The following is a 20,384-nucleotide window of genomic DNA, read 5'->3' as shown; positions in this document are numbered from 1 at the left end:
CATCCAGATAGAAATGACTCTGAGTGCGAATCCGAATGAGAAGGCATATCCTAACAAGAAAGTGCTCGGCATAGACATTGTATCAAATAGACTTACATAGTACAAAAAAGAGAGAATTACACAGACAAATCACTTGTATCACTAAATCAAAGGCTTAGCCAAAGTACAATGTTGTATCACACTCTCAATTGTTTTCTCTACTCTCTCCTCTACCCATATCTCCCTGGATAGTTTCCCTTTTCTCTTTTACGTCTGCTTGGGTACTACCCGTTGTTTAGCAAGATTCAGTTAGAAGGTTGTTACGAGAAAGAAGATTCATGTCCCAAGAGTTTATTGCCAAACGGATATACTGGGCGGCAAAATTGGTGGTGGCAAGGCTCGGCGTTGAACGATTGGATGACCCCCAACACCTAGCAATCATGGTGGATGCTACACTAGTAGAGCGAAGCCCACTTGATTCCTTGTTGTTGCCCGCTAGACCACTTCATTTATTTGAAAATCAAAACCCACATTCCATCTCTGGAATTTGGGTTTGAACCTTGAGGCCTATTCCAGCCCCCTTCATCCAATCCTTCCTCCGTGCGAGGCCCCTAGAGACAAACTTTATTGGCTTGTCTTGGGCATACCTGGGCTTGTAAGCCCTCTTTGTGCTGCTTACCCCTGATGTCCAACTCCTGTCCTTTCATTTTCCCGTTGTAACTACACGTCAATGGGCTTGGCATAGGGGTACTTTTTCTTGGCCCTTTCCATCACATCAATGGCCATCCCTGCTGCAAAGGCATGAGGCTCTGTCAGCTTTGGGATGATGGTTGCATTTTCGAACACAGTTTGCTCGGGCTCTCTTGGTCCCATTTTCCCCCCTTGACTCCACTTCCACATATGGTGATTTTCCTGTCGGTTCTAATTTGGCATGTGTCCTTTCTTCTTCTGCCCAGTGACTCCGTTGGGCGAGGGGCACTAGCAGTCCTACCCTATGCATGGGATGTTGCCTCCTCACCTAGATCCTTGTGTCATTCTGTCGCTTTCTTGCACTTCTTGAGATTCGGATGAGGGGCTTATTTCCTTGTGCAAATTATGTTGCCTAGGAGCTGCCCTGCCCTTGTTTTTCCGTTTGTGACACGTCTAACTGGGTCAAAAATTTAGCAATCTCCTCCCAGTTAAACGGTTGCACCGCTCCTACCTGCTTGGTAACCTGAATTAGACTTTTCATGTGCACAAGGGCTGTTTCCTTCCAGAAAGCTATGTTCTTTTGTGTTCTCTTTCTGAGGCCTTTGTTGCAGAGCTTCTTTTTCCTTTTCCTCCCTTTTTGCCCACCCTTGGAAATCCTCAATCATTTTATCTTTGTTCTACATTTTAGCATCGTGGGCCTTCCTTATGGTCTCCACCTGCTCTTGTCTTCTCTTGAGTTCAAATCTGGATGCCTTTAGCTCTTTCGCGTGTTTTCTCCTTGTGGCATCTAGTTGATCCTGTCTTTTCTTTAGATCGGCATGGGTTATCGTCAGGGCGACGTTCAACTCATTGACCATCATTTTTCCTGGGGTTGTGGACTCAATCTCCTTATTGAGGGCTTTTATTGTCAACCCGTCCTGCCTTTGTTGCTCCTTGTACTCTGCCACTAGGCTGTCTAGCTCTTCATCTTCGGCTTTTTTTGTGGATGTCCAGGCATGCTCTCGTAGCTCATCATTGGGGATTATATCCATTAACGATCCCTTCCCCTCAGGTTGCTCTTGTGTCCTCTTCCTATCGCTTTTTAGTTGGGTGAATTTTTTCTTAGATGTCTCTATTTCCAGTTTAAGCTGCTCATTTTGAGCTTGTAGCTCCTTTTCCTTGTTGGTGTTTGCTCCGCTAATTCCTGCTTTCGTGTCTCCTTGGCTCCAGGACTCTTGTAGGGATAGCTCTTTTCAGCTTTCTTGTGTTTGGATTTCTTGATCCTCCCTTCGTATTTTTGTCTTGCCTCTGGAAGGGAACTATCTGCCTATAGGTAGGTGTGGGGGACTGCATTGCCTACAAGTAGGTGTGGAAGGGAACTATCTGCTTGTAGGTAGGTGTGGGGGACTGCATTGCCTACAAGTAGGTGTGGAAGGGAACTATCTGCTTGTAGGTAGGTGTGGGGGACTACATTACCACTGTCAGTTTTTCCAGATATCCACCCCACACCTCCTTTTGGTCCTCCATGGCATGGCTTTCCCATTGTTCCATTTATTCTGCTTCCAGTTCATAAACTTCTGGGAATTCCTCAGCGTCCAGGACTCCTAGTCGGTCTTCTACCTTGACTGGCTCCACTTTGTCTCTATCTACCCTAGCCTGCACCTCTTATGATTCTATGTGCTCTTCTTTGATCAAGAGGATTTGGCCCTCTACCCTAGCTTGGCTTTCCTTGGCCCTATCCATCTCCTCCTTTAGCTCCTTGTTGGCCTCCTCGTTCGTGGCCCGAGCCCCTTTTATCATCGCCATCTGTCTTTTTGTCTCTTCTTCCTCTTTTTGGAGCCTCAATTAGTTGTCTTTGCATTTCTTCAAACTTGCTTGCTTCTCTTCTCCTTCTGTTTCATTCCTCTTGAAGAGGTTATTGCTGGCTCCTCATGGTCTAGATGATTGCATCTTGCTCCTCTTGAAGAGGTTATTGTTAGCTCCTCATGGTCTAGATGATTGCATCTTGCTCCTTCACCATTGCCTGCAACTTAGTGATTTCCTTTAGCCCATCTACCATACATCTTTGCAAATAATTGAGGCATCCCTGCACCCAATATGTGTTAGACTTTGGAAAACTTGCAAGACAGGGTGTAGGGAGCTCAGCTTGTGCTTCCATTTGCAGTGGTTCAATGACCACAATCTTTTGTGGTTCCATGACCACAATCTTTTGTGGTGCCTATCCTAGTTGCAGGCATTGTGTGCTTGTGGCCTCCTGATGTGTTTGTTTGGACCGCGGGCATCATGACCACAATCTTTTGTGGTTCCATGACCACAAAAGATTGTGGTTCCATGACCACAATCTTTTGTGATGCCTATCCTAGTTGTAGGCATTGTGCGCTTGTGGCCTCCTGATGTGTTTATTTGGGCCGCAGGCATCATTCCGAGGTTGCTGTTAACTACTACCCTTCCAGCTTCTGTGTGAGTATTGACTTGCCAATGTCGGCAAAGTCCTCTTTTAACTTCTTGCTTCTCTTTTCTTCCACTATCTTCCCCTTCTTGCCCTTCTTCTTCTCCCAAAACTAAAAAATCTTGTTCTTTCTGGACATTGTCTGTCTGGAGCTCCCTTCTTGCTGGGATCTTGCCTCTATCTCCTTCCTTCGTCTTGCGTCTTCTTTGATGCTTGCCTCCTCCTTTTGGCTCTCCTCCTTGTTTGTAGCTCCTGGTTGTGCTTTAAAGAGTATTGTTAGGTAGGGGCTGATCTTTGTCTTGGTGTTTGGGTGGGTGACCTTCCCGATTTGGTCTTTTAGGTTATTGTAAAGCACCTCTGCCCAAGCCACCTTTGTCCCTGTCTCTTTTTCCTTTACCAACCCAAAGGCTTTCTTTGATATGCAGTATGGCTTGTGGGTGAGATTGATCATCTCCACCACGAAGTGCATATGCGCTGCCTATCCTCATCTAGAGTTCTTATAATTTTAAATTACTTGGCCTTACCTTCCAGTGGGCAGAACTCCTTGATCAAGTCTTCTTCATTGGCTGGCTTGATCTCCCATTCTCCTTCAGCCAGGTAATCTAAAGACCTCTGCCAGGTAATCTAAAGACCTCAGCCAGGTAATCTAAAGACCTCTGCCACATATAGGGGGTTGAACACCCTTTTCTCCCCCGCCGATGGAAGCGTAATGGTGTTGGATTTTTGTAGCTACTCCAGTTGCTCCATGGCCTTGTAGTTTTTTTGTAGCTCCTCCCAAGGCAGCTCAGTGAAGTCCTTTAATCACGCTACCCTCTCTTGCCATTCAGCATGCCTATCCACCTCCTTGTAGACAATGGAGGATAGGGGCTCAAACTCTAGCACCATGTTGCCTGCACTTTTTCCAAGGGTGGCCATTTTACATGATTGTCCCCCTGATCCTCCTTGTTATCTGACCATCAATGCCATGCACACTATTTACAAGGTTATTAATGGTTGCGAGCCAAGAATAGGTGATGGTGATGTGACAGGCTCCTTTTCCCGTCTATACTGTAGCATTATATGGTAGTGATGTGTGTGAACACACTTAGGACCGTCGGGACACTTTTTCCCTCACTAGGAGGTTTTTTCCCCCGTGTGTATGTACACCCTCTTATCTACCCATTTTGGGGTATGTACTTATCTTTTGTATCTAGCACACATTTGTTCATTCTAATCTAGTGAGTTTGTGTGCTCTCAAACTTCTCTATCTTATGTGTGTACATTGTTGCAACCCTAACCCTAATTCCAACAATTCGTATATCAGAGCTAGGTTCCTTGACACTTGATCTAGTAGTCTGCCTCCCTCCTCACACGACCCTATTTTTCTATCTCCGATTAAGATACCCTCTTAGGAGAAGAAGGTATATATTGTAGTGTGTTGTATACAAAGTTTTCGGGGCCTATGGCATGATTCGAGCGCGTTTTGGGCATCGCAAAGTTTCTGTAGATGTTCTAGAGGCATCATTTTAGATTGGTGCTACTTGATTTTGGGTGTTTGGGCAGTGGCAAAGATTTGGTGTGCGGTAGCATCTACAATGTCTTCAACAACATTGACCCATCATACTTTCGCCCCACAATAACACTCTATTCTCTACTCTGTGTTATTTTTCATACACTTTGCACAGGTGATTCTGTCAGTTGCTAGCCATCCGGGTTTGCATTTAGTGAATATTAAGTACTTGCAGTGTGTTGAAAGATTTTGTATTTGGTAGACTGTCATGGCTAGTAGTAGTGATATATTCAACATGTTTTCTGCTGAGGACAAACTTGATGGGGGACTAACTACCCATTATGGTCCTATATGATGAGGCATGTACTGGTTGTTGCTAAAGGCCTTTGGATGTGGTCAGTGGTAGTGAAACTCGTCCTATTTCAGAACTACCAATGCAACTAGGTATTACAGGTACATTTGAAGTAGAATCTGATACAGATGTTGCACCACCAGTACCTTCCACTGTTGCTCAAATGAGATGAGATGAAAGAGATGCACAGGCACATGCATTGCTTGCACGTTCTGTAAAGCGAAGCATTATTCCTCATATTCGGTCATGTAAGACTTCAAAAGAGGAATGGGATGCACTTGCTACATCAAGTGTGCAGTGAAGCACGTGTTGCATATCTGTGTGGCATGGATTCTGAGCACATGAATGAGGGAGACTCAATGGATAGCTTCTTGACCAAGATCAAAGATTTTAAGGAGCAGCTCGCTATGTGGATGAGATATATCCTGATAGTACATCGGTGCCTATAGTTCTCAATCCATTGCTAAATTCTTATCAGAGTTTTGCCTCTACCCTTAGACTCATGATGAAGGGGAATCCAGAAGCCCTTACATTGATGAGCTGGTTTCAGTACTCTTGCAAGAAGAGCAGTCTAGGCAAAACAAATCTATTATGAGAGTTGGTTGACCAAGCTTTTGTTGCCAGTCAAAAAGGCACATGTAAAGCTTCTTTGCATGGTGGCTATAAGCCCAAATCAGTATCCTCAGGTAAGGATGCAGAGAAAGAAGGTGATAAGCCTAAAAGAAGGGCAAGTGTCACTATTGTAGGAAACTAGGGCACTACACAAATGAGAGCAAGAAAAGGCTAGAGAAAGAGAAAAAGAAAGAATCAGGCATGGCTGGCTGATGCATCTGCACCAAGTGTAGAGAAGAAGGAATCTACAAGTTTTGGTCAAGATGATTGGGCATGGATTGTACATTGCAGTTATGACCCTTTTGTTCATGATGTATGCATGTCAGTGGGGTGGCAGAATCAGATGCTAAGTACTTTCACAGTGGTGCTAGTAAGCACATTACTTCACAAAAAAATTTGTTCTCTCATCTCTGGAATCTATCCCAAGTGCAGGAACTATCACATGTGCAAATGGTTCCTCATATCCTGTCAAAGAAGTTGGTAGAAGTTTTATATGTGCCAGGCATGAAGAAGAACTTGCTATCAGCTTTAGCCTTAGCCTTGTCAGGCTTGATGGGTGAAATTTGTGGATGACAGATGTACAGTTCAGGATAGAAATGATGGTTATTCTATCATTACCTCAGGTGCCTTGTTTCATGGCCTATACAAGATGGATGTATTTGAGAAGCTGCAGCATGATGCTTGCTCAGTCTCTATGACTCGTGCTACAAGTGATGTAGAATTATGGCATGCACGATTTGGCCATCTGAATTATGGCAGTTTGTTACGCCTTCAAAGGCATGATATGGTGTTTGAGTTGCCAACTCTTGAGACCCATGCTAGACATGTATGTGAGGGGTGTATTCTTGGTAAAATGCATCAGGCATCATTTCCAAAGGATGGATCTGTGAGAGCTGTTAAGAAATTACAGCTTATATATATTGATGTATGTGGTCTGATGAGAACACCATCTATTGGGGGATATCTCTACTTCGTCACTTTTATTCGATGATTACTCCAGATATAGCTGGGTGTATCCATTAAAGCAGAAGTAAGAGGTTTTTATGGGCTTTAGGCACTTTTTATCCATGGCTGAAAATGCATATGAATATAAAGTTGGCACCCTTCATTCAGATCGAGGGGGAGTATATGTCCAAGGAATTTCATGCATATATGGCTGAAAAAGGCATAAGGAATCAATGTACAATGCCATACACACCTCAGCAAAATGGTGTGGCTGAGAGGAAGAACAGGTCTCTCATGGAAATGGCACGATGTATGGTGAAAGAGCAATATTTACCTCATGGATTTTGGTTAGAGGAAACTATGTGTTGAACAAATGTCCCACCAAGGCTTTGCAGTCTAAAACTCCTTATGAAGCTTGGCATGGTAAGAAGCCTTTTGTGGCTCATTTGCATGTTTTTGGTTGTCTTACTTATGCTCTTGTGCTTGAGCAACAACGCTGTATGCTGGTAGATGATAAGGCAGTTAAATGCATATTTGTGGGGAATACAGCTCAAAAAGCAAGGGATATAGACCCTACCATCTGGCCTCAAAGCAGATTTTGGTTAAGTAGAAATGTTTTTGTCGAAAACTCAATTCAGCCCATGCTTTCATGCAAAAAAGAGCAGAATGTATGATCACAAGACATGTTTGATTCGCTCTTATCTTTATTTAATGGAGGGCAGCCATATGTAGAGCAATTGCATGCTCAACCAAGTGCTAAAATTTAGCCTTTGTAGGTGCAAAATCATCCCTTTGATGAGGCAACTATTGAGGATGTAGTGGATGAGGAGAGAGCAGCCATAGAAGAATCTAGGCGTATGCCAAAATGGCTTGTACAGACATTGAGGGATATCAAGTTGGCAGCTCCTTTACCTAGCAGAACTCGTGCAGGTTATCATCATGCAGATTATTCTCATGTGGATCATGTTCTCATTTCTACTTTATGTAATGAGGAGAAACCTGTTTCCTTTGAGGAAGCATAGGATGATGATCATTGGATGCATGCTATGCAGGATGAGTATAACTCTATACTCAAGAATGACACGGTATTTAACAGATCTACCTCATGGCAAGAAATCCATTGGTATTAAGTGGGTTTACAAGAGGAGTAAGGACACATTTTTGGTCATCGTTCTATACGTTAATGACATGCTGCTCACAGGACCCGATATAGATCAAATTTTAGTCTTTAAAGTTGATTTGTAGTCATCGTTTGAGATGTCAGATTTGGGCCCTTGCATTACTATTTGGGGATTTAGTTTATGCAGCGCAATGATGGCATTGTTATGCTCTGCAATCTATATATACACATAAGATATTGAAGAGGTTTAATCTTGAAGATTGTAAACCTGTGGCTACACTTATGGAGACAGGTACTCAACTTAGTCTTCAAGATGCAGGAGACTCTTTTGATGCTAGTTTGTATCAATAGTAGTAGGTTGTTGGATCCCTTCTTTATGTGTGTAACATGAGGCTAGATATACAGTATGTGTGTAACATGAGGCCAGATATACAGTATGCAGTCTCACAGTTGAGCAGATTTATGCATAGCCCATGTACGAAGCATTGGCAGGCTGTTAAGTGGGTTTTGTTAGAATTAGGGTTGCAAGAAAGCACACAAAGCTTGGAGAAGAAGAAGCAAGAATGCACACAATACACTATGTATTAGATTGTGTCAATGTACAAAAGATAAGTTAGCCCTAGAATGATGGGCGTATATACAAGTCGGGGGAAAAAAACTCCTAAGGAGGGAAAAAGTGCCTCGACAGTCCTAAGTGTGTTCACACACATCACTGCCTATATATAAGTTAACAAATCCCCCCTGGGAGGAGTGATGGTGTGAACGAGAGCTAGCACTCATGTATACGAAAGTGCCATGCCCGAAGTAGATCAGTCCATAAAGGGGAGCAAGCCCAAAGCTTTGCGAAAAGCTTCAAACTTCTCACGAGGAAGCGCCTTTGTGAAAAGATCGACGAGGTTGTCCTGTGTTGGCACATATGCCAAGCTGATCTCTCTTGCTGAGAGTCTCTCCCTAACATAGTGATAATGCACCTCAATGTGCTTTGTGCGAGCATGAAAAACTGGGTTTCTTGCAACTGCCAATACGCTTTGACTGTCAGTGTAGATAGAGGTGGCAGACTCCTGTCCAACACACCCAAGTCAGCCATAAGCCGTCTGAGCCACACACACTCAACCGTAGCTGTGAAAGCTACCCTGTACTCAGCTTCACAACTAGAAGTGGCCACAGTAGGTTGCTTCTTGCTCAACCAAGATATGCATGAGCTACCGAGCATGAAACAAAAACCACTTGTGGACACTCTTGTGTCATAGCAATCAGCCCAATCTGAGTCTGAAAAAGCATGTAAATCTGGCGGCGGCAACGATCCCCCCTTGGGATAAAACAACCCAAGATGTATGGTGCCACTCAAGTAGCGAAAGATGCGTTTAACTGCCTTCCAATACTGAGACCCTGGGCTATGCATAAACCTGCTCACCTATGAGACTGCAAACTGAATGTCCGGCCTCGTAATGCATACATAAATGAGGCAACCAACAGCTGTTTGATAGAGTGTGACATCAAAGTGATCTCCAGCATCATGAAGACTCAACTTGAAACGTGTCTCCGTTGGAGTAGCAATAGGCTTGCAGTCTTCAAGGCCAAATCTCCGCAACAATGTCTCAATATACTTTGTCTGACACAAAGCAATACCTCCATCACACTACTTAAATTGTATCCCCAAATAATAATGCAAATGCCCCAAATCTAACATCTCAAAAGAGGCATTCAAATCAGTCCTAAAATCAGCAATATGACTCTCATTTGGTCCTATGAGCAGCATGTCATCGACATAGAGAGCAATGATTAGATGTACATCATCCACACGTTTAACATACAAAGTGCTTTCTGTTGGACTATTCTGAAAACCATGTGCAGTCAAATATGCATGTATCTTTTGCTTGCTTTAAACCATACAAAGCCTTTTTCAACTTGCACACTTTGTTTTCCTGCCCTCTTTGAACAAAACCACGAGGCTGCGATACATACACCTCCTCATGCAAGTCTCCATTCAAGAACGCAATCTTTATGTCCAACTGATATACATTTCAATCATTATGAGAGCTACCAATGCACAAATGCTATGAATGGTAGTCATACGACAAGTGGAAGCAAAGGTCTCATCAAAATCAATGCCCTTTTCTTGAGCATAACCCTTTGCAAACAAGTCTAGCCTTATAGTGATCAACACTGCCATTTGGCTTTTGTTTCAACTTCAAAACCCACTTACATCCAATGACCTTTTTACCAATAGGCAAATCACACAAAGACCATGTACCATTCTTCATTATAGCATCATATTCACTTTGCATTGCAGCCAACCAATTTTTTGATTTTTGTGCCTCATCAAATGAAAGAGGTTCTTCCTCTTCACACATACTAGACACAGCCAAAGCATAACAATCTGATGCATAAGAGGCATGCTGAAAACCTAAACGAGTACGACTAGAAATAGGTGCATCAATTTTACTATCACGCAAGGTTTGCACCAACCATTTAGGCATACCTCTAGACTGCTCATTTTCAGCCCTATCCTCGTAAACTACATCCTATAAATTTGCATCAGAAATAGGCTGATCTATGATGTCGTTTGAAATCTGCATAGGCTGAATATTTACCTCATTAGGACTTACATTTGAATTCCCACCTGTAAACAGAGGCAACAACGTATCAAATACATCCCGTGAGCTCACACCCGTCTCTTTGGTACATTATAGCAAAGGTTGCACAGCATCTTCCACAAAAACAACATCTCGACTAAATCAAGATTCCGTTTGACTACGGATGATACAATCTGTAAGCCTTGCTCTCGGTACTGTAACCAACAAAAATGCATTTGATAGCCTTATCATCCAATTTTTTACGTTGTTGCACAGGCACTAAAGCATAGGCCAAGCAACCAAAGACACGCAAGTGACCAATAGAAGGCTTCCTGCCATGCCAAGCTTCGTATGGAGTAACAGACTGCAAGGCCTTAGTGGGACACCTGTTGAGTACATATGCGCTGAGTACATATGCAGCACACATGACAACCTCAAGCCAAAACGCATGTGGCAAAGCTTGGCTCTTAACCATACATCATGCCATCTCCATAAGTGACATGTTTTTCCTCTCAGCAACACCATTTTGTTGAGGGGTATACGGCACTATACATTGGTGTTTTATCCCATGACTAGCCAGAAATGTATCAAACTCTTTAGACATGTACTCCCCCCCTCGATCAGAACGGAGGGTGCCCACAGTACAATTGGATACATTTTCAACCATAAGCAAAAACTGTTTGAAGCACAAAAACACTTCGGACTTTGCCTTCAGTGTTGTATATACCCATGCATGCCTTGAGTAATCATCAATGAAAGTCACGAAGTACAAGTGTTTACCAAATGACGGAGTTTGCATAGGCCCACATACATCACTATGTACAAGTTGCAATTTGCGAGTGGCCCGCACAGAACCATCCTTTGGAAACGTAGAACACTGCATTTTGCCCAAAATACAGCCTTCACAAACATGTTTTACCAAAACGAGCATGCCATAGTTTTGCATCTGAAACTGCCTTTTCATCAAAAACTACATTTGCTGAATCTTCCACACACTTGTCATAAGAATTGAGCCTATATAGCCCACGAAACAAGGTGCCAGATGCAATAATCGTATCACTAGAAACGAGACAGCTTGTAATTTGATGTAGATATATTTTGATGAACGTTACGGCAGTCTCAGGACTTGAAAGCGAACCCACCTCAAACTTTTCAACCTGTACAATCAACTAACAAGCACTATACCTCGAGAGGCACATCAGTGTGAAAATTTCAAGACTTGTTTAAGGAATCTAAACTAGAAAAAACTTGGAAACGCTAACCTACCTACCAGTCACCACACTACTACTGAGGATACGGTAAGAGGATGTTGTAGAGTCCTGGCTCTAGCCCTAAGGCTAAGCCTCTATCCGCATCATCCAAACAAATAAAGTCAACCTCAGTAGTGCCATGAGTTTCATCCGTCCATTCATCATTGTCAGATATTTCTTTTTCATTTTCCCATCCACATAAACTCATCAAAAATGTAACCATGCGAGGATAGTCATCTTGTGGAAAAGGAAAGCATTGGGCTATCGGGGATATGTCCTCTACGGAGTAGGGGTCAGTCATGGTTAATATTCAACATTTTCCTCTCTGGCTAGTACATCTATATGATCCCATTCAGTTTCAATAACAGGATAGCACATGTGAAATATCTGAGAAAGGTATAGATGATACCTCTCACCAAAGGTAGGAGTGGATGAAGTGTATGATGATCGGGCATCTGCCATATTTGCAAACACAGATATAGCATCAGTAGGTTTATGACAGGTCAATCTAGTTCTTGATTGTATACGGATATTTCTCTTGTTTTTGTGCTCTTGCTCTTTTTACTATTTTTTGTTTTTCTTTTCTTTGTTTTTTTTTAAAATGTATGAAGCTATATATATACATCCCCTTGAATTTGGCAATTACATGGTCAGGGGAGAAGTTTAAGGAGGAAGCATTAGAATGTCGAGCGTGAGTACATGCTCCCCCTTTCCTTGGGTAGATCATATTATTTGCAATGATGTTGCAGCCTCTTGGAACCAATTTGTCCAGCGGGTCATAAGTTGTGATGTGGGCAGATAGCTTTTTATAACCCTTGTGGCCACATCCAATTGCAGAGATGGTAGTGTACGCTCCCATTGATGAATGGAGGAAATGGTTTCCGACGATACTATTACAAGGGGAGACGTAGACTCATCGGTTTTTTGTTGGGTGTTGACAAGAGTAGGTGTAGAGCATGTAGAAACTTCTATATGAGTGTGTGCCTGGCATGAGGAGCTAGAAGCTTCATGTGGCTCCCCCCTTCCTGAGCTAGGTGGTAATGATCGATATCGTTTGGGAATCCAAACTAACTCTGGAAGAAGTGGTGCAGAGCACTCTATTACCTTTCCCTTACCACGATCTTGAATTGTCATTGGGGTGGCAACAATTGGTTTGCAAGGTTTTACAGGTGATGTAGAGGGATTCAACTTATGTTTAGGGACCCAAATCTGGTCATTCCCCTCATAGTACCCTTGGGCTACTAATAATTTTTTAGGGATCCATCGCGATGTTACATTGCCCTTTCTCAGGTGGGTAGCTGCTTTCCTTTTACGAGGCTTCTTGGTGGCTAAACGAGATTCAGCAGGGGAAGTAGCTGTTAACGAAGCTTTGGGGACCCATTTGTATGTACTCTTTGGCATAATAAGCGAAGCTTTAGGGACCACCTTGCATGTTTCCACTCTTGGCGTTGAATCGTTAGAGGGGTGGCCAACAATCGAAGATGGTTTTGCCACTGGACTTTGTGATTTTTCATTATCTAATATTTGAGTGGATGACTTAGGTGCGGGATTTTGAGCGGTCAGACCTAGTGTTGGTTCTTGCGTTGTGACTTGTTTGGTTGCCCAATTGATATTGCACTTGGTGGCCATCATCCATTTGTGCCCTAAGATTACAGTCCCTTCCATGGTACCAGCAAGCATAACCAAAAAGCTTTGAATTATGGTTCCCTTGTCATAAGCAATCGGAGTGTGCAGAATTCCTGAGACAGGGGTTTTCTTCTTATTGATTCCTTGAACTTGGATAGAACTCTTGGATAAAGGTGGTTTTCCCAGTTGACACCACACGCCATATGATAGCAAATTGTGTTGAGCTCCTGTATCCAATAATGCATTATACAGCACCTCCCCGTAAGGACTCTGTAACTCAATTGGGTATCTTAGAGGTGGGTCAGATTCCAGTGCATCCTCCTCTGCTTCCTCGAAAAATACTTGCGTAATTCCCAAGTTGGCTTCTCGTTGTCTCCTAGCACGCTGTTGACGTTCCTTGGCTTCGACTCTCGCTTGTATCTCAGCCTGTTCTTTAGCTGCCTTCTTTTGATGGATTGCATGTAACTCAGCCTGTTCTTTAGCTGCCTTCTTTTGATGGATCGCTTGTATCTTTTTAAGCTCAGCCTGTTCTTTAGCTGCCTTCTTTTGATGGATTGCATGTAACTCCTCTTGGCTCAGGGGGTCATAGTACCTTTTGAATTTACTCCCATTAAGGAATCCAATGGTTTCAACTCCGTCGAGAGTCTCCACTCTAATGGTACCTTGCGGGGTAATTTCACATACTCTATATGGCCCAAACCAGCATATTTGAGCTTCTTCTTTTCGTTTCGCACTCCATACATCAGGACTTTATCCCCAACCTTGATGTCCTTGTCCTTTAGATGGCGATCAAACCATTTTTTCCTTCTATCCTTCTCCACAAGGGCATTGTATACAGCCAATTGTCTTTCTTCGTTTAGTCGCTCAAGGATATACAGACGCTCTGCTAAGGGATTACCATCCCAACCCTCTTGAGTAGCAACACGAAGACTAGGAATGACAAATTCCCACGGCATGACTGCTTCTTGGTCATATACCATTTTGAATGGTGTGCAATTAATAGCCACTTTGTACGTAGTACGATAGGCCCATAAAGCTGTCGTAAGCTTTAGATCCCAATCCGTGCGATGAGCTTCAACTGTCTTTGTCAAAATAGAGATTAAAGTCTTGTTGGTACTCTCGGCTTGGCCATTCGCTTGCGGATAGTAAGGAGTAGATTTATGATGCGATATCATGAAATTTGTTGTGAGCTCCTTAATCACTTCATTTATAAAATGCGTACCATTGTCGCTCACAAGTTCAAAAGGACAACCAAATCGTGTGATTATATTTTCAAAGAGGAACTTGGCTGTTGTCCTCGCATCTGCCTTACGTGTCGCTTTCGCTTCAGCCCATTTGGTCATATAGTCAGTGGCCACAATAATATAGCGAGATTGTGTGTTTCGGGCCGCTGGACTAATTGGACCTACAAAGTCTAAACCCCACTTTTCAAATGGTTGGTTTACTTTGATCGGATGTAGGGGCATCTGATCTTTCCTCTGGGGTTTCTTATATCGTTGGCATTCATCGCAACCCTTCACAAAGAGTATGGTAACTTTTGGGAGGGGAATCCCACGTAACAACTCATATGAGAACTGTCACGACAAGCATTAGGGGAAGGTTGAGGTGACCACCGGCTACGCCCATATGTGCCTCTTGTAAAATGTATAGATACTCATCCTCTCGGGCACAATGCCTAAGAACGTCATCCTTTCCTCTTTTATAAAGAGTCCCGGCTATCAGGCAATAGGGTTCGCATTCTTTGATTAGCTTTTGAGCTAGATCTTTACGAAGCTCCTTGGGTGGAAAGCCATTAACCAAAAAGTTAACAATCTTCTCACTCCATTCAGGCATTGTCTCCACCATGAATAGGGAAGTGTCAGGTAAGTCATCATCAACCCCTGTAGGAGCCTCACCATTGGGTATGCGAGACAAATGATCAGCCATAACATGTTTCTTGCCAGGTCTCACAACAACCGTGAAATCAAACTCAAGAAGAATCAATAGCCATCGTGTGATTCTTCCTGTGGAGCATGGTTTGTTTACCAGATACAACAATGCTTGATGATCCACGTAGAAAACAAACTTGGTGGCAAGGAGGTAATAACGAAATTTCCTTACTGCATATATCATTGCCAACCCTTCTCGCTTTATTCATGAAGGCTCTTGCTCGTGTGAAAAGTTTGAAGCTTTTCATAAAGCTTTGGGCTTACTGCCTTTTCAGGATTGATCAGCCATAACATGTACATGTTCACATCATCACTCCAGGGGAGATTTGTAGCATTATATGGTAGTAATGTGTGTGAACACACTTAGGACCACCGGGTCACTTTTTCCCTTACTAGGACGTTTTTTCCCCCATGCATATGTACACTACGTATGTACACCCTCTTATCTACTCATTTTGGGGTGTGTACTTATCTTTTGTATCCGGCACACATTTGTTCATCCGAATCTAGTGAGTTTGTGTGCTCTCAAGCTTCTCTATCTTGTGTGTGTGCATTGCTGTAACCCTAGCCCTAATTCTAACACATGCACCCATTTTTGTGGTGGAAACCTTGACTTTCTCGCCTGCGCCATGCTGCTACCACCTAGATCCTTGGTATCTGTACATATCATTATTATATTTACACATGGGGGAGTCTAATTTTGGAATCATGTCTTGCTTCATGTTCCGAGCTGGACCCGGATTGTGGTTCTTGAATCATCTCTGAGAACAGGATTTTGTTTCTCTTTTGGACACCTTTTCCCTTCATGTGGAATTTTTCCATAATAGGGCTTTAGTTTGTACGCATTTACCAACTTTCTGAGCATTCACCATAATAGGGCTTTAGTTTGTACGCATTTACCAACTTCCTGAGTCATTCACCATAATAGGGCTTCAGTTTGTACGCATTTACCAACTTCCTAAGTCATTCACCATAATAGGGCTTCAATTTGTATGCATTTACCAACTTCCTGAGTCATTCACCATAATAGGGCTTCAGTTTGTACGCATTTACCAACTTCCTGAGTCATTCACCATCCAGATTAACTAGCTCAAAAGTTCCTATCCTCCCGTTTCTGAGACAATCCTGTATGGGCCCATCCATCTCATTTTTAATTTTCTCGGGTGAGGTTCCATTCTTGATGTAAATATTAGGATAGTGTCTCCTTCCTCGAAGATCTTGAACTTTGTGTTCTTGTCCACTTGTAGCTTCGTTATCCTTTGCACAATCTCCGCTGTCTAGGCATTTTGTAGTCTCTTTTCATTAAGCTTCAAGAGTTGTTTAATCATGTGTACCTCCGATTCTTTCAAAGAGATCCTTTCAGCCCACTGCTATCCTGAGACTCTGTGTCAGGAACTCCATGGGTTCTACTGCTTCCAGTCCATACACCATGCTGAAGGGTGTAAGTCGTATTGCATTCTTATAAGCCATCCAATGCCGAGTGCAGTTTAGTGTCCTAATCGTTCTCTTGTTCTCATTTACTGTCTTGATTAGGATTCCCTTGAGAATCTTATTTTGGTGGACTATGCTTACCGATTAGCTTGTGGGTAGTAGACTGTCAACTTCTTGTGTATTATCATGTGCTACTCCGTTAATTTCTTGATTACTACATTGATGAAGTGAGTCCCTTGGTCTCGCTGACTATCTCTATAGGGCATCTGAATCTTTCATTATGGTTTCATAAAGAAAATTTGCTATAGATGATGCCTTGCAGTCTCTAAGGGCCTTGGCCTCTACCCATTTTGTGCAATAATTAGTGGCCACTAAGATGTATTTATTTCATGTCCTTTGAGAAGGTGGTTTGAATGGGCCAACAAAGTCTAGACCCCACTTCTGGAATGGCTCGAGTGGCAGGATTGGGTTATGGGGTAGTCTGTCTACATCACTTGGTTTCCCTAGCCTATGGCACATGTTGCACTCTTTTGCAAACTTGTGTGCTTATTTTAATGCAGTTGGCCACCACAAACCTACCTAGAACACCTTTCATCCTGTGACCTCTTTGAAAAAAAGCCCACCGCTTATACCTTGATACGCTTCTTCTAGCACAGCTAGCTGCTCGTGCTTGGGGACGCATCTCCTTAGTATCTGGTCGATGCCCATCTTGTAGAGCTACTCATCCACCACCATGAATGTCTTGCTCTAAAGAGTCAACTTCTATGTACTTCGTAAAGGATAAGTCAGACAAGAATTGTAGCATTTCATCATACCAGTTGGGTCTCTCTCCTTCTATAAGGAAAAGCTATGCATCCGAGAAATCGTCTTCCACTCCTTTTGGTTCTTCTCCTATTTCCAATCTTGACACAAAGTCTACCACTGCATGCTTGTTCCTGGGGGTGTGCCTTATGTTGAACTCAAATTCCTACAACAAGAGCATCCATCTAGCCAACTTTCCTGCTAGGTTTGGTTTGTTTATTAGGTATAGGAGAGCTTTGTGATCTACATGAAATTCAAACATCTTACCTAGCAAGTAGTGCCTGAACTTCTTGATGGAGTAGATCATTCCCAGTGACTCCTTCTCTGTGGTTGAGTAGTTCTTTTCCGGCTTGGATAGCCTCCTGCTTGCATACTCCTGCTTGCATAGTAGACTAGTCTGTACCATCCCTTTTGTGCTTCCTGCACACCAGAGCGCTGTCAATGGCTACATCCGAGGTATCAACAAACACATGGAATACTCCCATTCTGTCACAAAAGCAGTCTTTTGTTTATCTTCCTAGGTCATTCGCACCCGATTGTACCCACTAAAATCCATCCAGAAAAGAGTATATTTCATGCCCTACTATTGCATCCACAACAAGGAATCAATGAATAACAATGGGAATGGGTCGGATATAGTGGAAGCATTCAGCTTGTGGTAGTCTATACATACCCTCAGTTTCCCATTCTTTTTTGGAACAATAACTATCGGTGACAACCATTCCGCACCTATCCACAAGATAGATGAACCCTACCTTCATTAATTTATCAATCTTTTCTTTCACTTGTTTGGTATAGTTTGGGTTCATTCTGTATATCTGCTATGCCTAATTGGGTATGCATCCTCCTTTAGGTTGATTTTATGCTGGTAGAAGCTTGGATCAATATCAGAATAGTTCCACGCAAATACATCCTTGTAGGACTTCAGCAATTCCAGGAATCTATCTCTGAACTCTTGATTCAGCTTGGCACTAATCCTGACTGCCTTGGGATGCTGATCATCCCCTAGGTTGCCAAGGAAAGAGAGTGATCTTCCTTGACCGAAAGTTGTGCCAAAGCCTCTTCCAGAAATCTGAAAGGAAGCGTTGTGATAGGCCGTGAGACTGTCAGTGTGCTACTGCTGTCGGTGCATCTATCTCAGGCATTTGGATCCTACGGCCAAGCCGCGCTGTACATGCAAAGAAGGGGGCATCTAGAGTCTCCTCCCGATCTGTGGGATCATGCTAAGTCCACTCTCTTGGGTCCCACTAGAGCCGCGTGAGGTCGGCCCTCCCACATCCATAGTCGCCCCATAGTCTCTCCCTGGCCATCTTGGCTGGTGCTGGATTTATGTGCCATTCCGGTGCCCGAAATCCAATAACCCTCACCCTTTGCAAGCTGTAGCCTCTGAAATCCTCCAAGGGGTGCTCTGATCTCTCTAGTGCGCCATGGGATCCAATAGAAAAAGTGAGCAGACCACCGTCTTCATTTGCTCCATGGACCACCACGAGGATATCGCGTCTGGGGTAAACACACCTAGCCACACCGGGGAGTCGGGTCTAGAATACGAGTCAGCCACTCCTGAGGAATAGCTGAGTCAATGTCGATATGCTGAGCCTGTCTCTACCCCGGATCCCTATCAAGCCTCTCTCTTACTCCTCTTGAGGTAACTACTTGTGTGCAATCCAATCTCCGAGAGACCTGGTTGGTCCCATGCTCAAAGCACCCCAGGATATATGCGGTCAGGCCCCTAGCATGTGGCAACTGAGTAAACAGATCAGGGGGTTCCAGACCCAAGGCTGTTGAAGTTGCTCCTTTGAGACCACTGGAACAATCTGTCTGAGGGCTGGCTTGAGATGATTCCAAGCATGAAGTAGACTGGCTGCGAATCTGTTCTCAAAGGCTGGGCTAAAACCACCGGGCTCGCACCTTGTGAATATCGATCTAGTACTCTGCGGCCACCATGGGCCTCCAAGGCTCAGAGTGCGGGTTGAAATCTGGGCCAAGAGGAAATCCTTCCAAGGCTCACCACCAGGTAGGAGTCCTCTGATAATCAACTAGCCTAGCAGGGCACAATTCTATATAGCGGGATGGATGAGACCAAGCCCTCCTCTGCGACGTGGTTGAATGATCACTCTCCATGCCACCTTGGCCCTGGCTAGCCTACCATCACTTCCAGCCCACAAGAAGTTTGGATCAAACGTTGTACGTGGCCAACACATGCTCGAGAAAAGGCCCAACACGAAGTGATGTACCACATGGTGTCAAGTAGTACTACCTGGTTCGCCTGGTTCGCCACCACCACTTTGCTTGCTAAGGATAGCCTCACCGAGCTCCAGTATAGAAGCTTCTTTTGAATACTCAGAAGTTGCGGAGCGAGCTGCTGCTCAGGAGAGATATCAGTGCCAACCTAGCAACCAAGGTAGCGGACTGGAATGCACCCCTCGAGATCCATTGGAAAGTCTAATGGTCGCTAAGTCGGGGCGGGTGCTGAGCCCACCCAAAAACCACATGACTTGTGCCAATTGATTTGCGCCCTTGATGCTGAATAAAGTCCTGAGACTCCACAAATCCACTCCATGGGGAATCCCATCTGGCTCATTGTGCTCTCTAGAAAGCTCCAATCCACCTTGTCATCATAAGCTTTCTCAAAGTCTAGGAGTAGCACAATGAGTGTTGAAAATACAAGTGAATAGGGTGTGTGTGGGAACAAGCTCTTGGATAGAGGCTGGAAAAGAGGAGATGTAATTGTGAAAGAACCTGTGAAAAGGTTAGAAGAATCTACTGGGAGAGAATAATGGGTAGCATGAGGGAATTTAGGAGTGTGGAGATATTCTGGGAGATATTCAGGGAAAAGAGAAGAGGTGGAGAGAATCAGGCAAAAGGTGGAGATATTCTGGGAGTGAATCATGGAGAAATCAATGGGATTAGATGCTTGATGTAAACTCTATAAATTGAGGCATAGCCCTAATGAGAATTTGCTGGTTTTTGAGTATCCATGCCTACATTAATCTATGTGCTAATTATTCACTAATTACGTCTTAATCACTTGCTAATCACTTTGTTAATTATGTTGATTCTAGTGTTTGATCCACCATAGCTCATCATTTTGCTCAAATTTCAACATGGTATCAGAGCCATGCCTAGAATCAACTAGATTTATGAGCCCATTAGTGAA

Source organism: Cibotium barometz, chromosome 6 (assembly GCF_041138505.1).
Source record: "Cibotium barometz isolate CiBa-2024 chromosome 6, ASM4113850v1, whole genome shotgun sequence".
Classification (NCBI taxonomy): domain Eukaryota; kingdom Viridiplantae; phylum Streptophyta; class Polypodiopsida; order Cyatheales; family Cibotiaceae; genus Cibotium; species Cibotium barometz.
The sequence above is the reverse complement of the archived record's forward strand: the minus strand, read 5'-3'. Positions refer to the sequence as shown.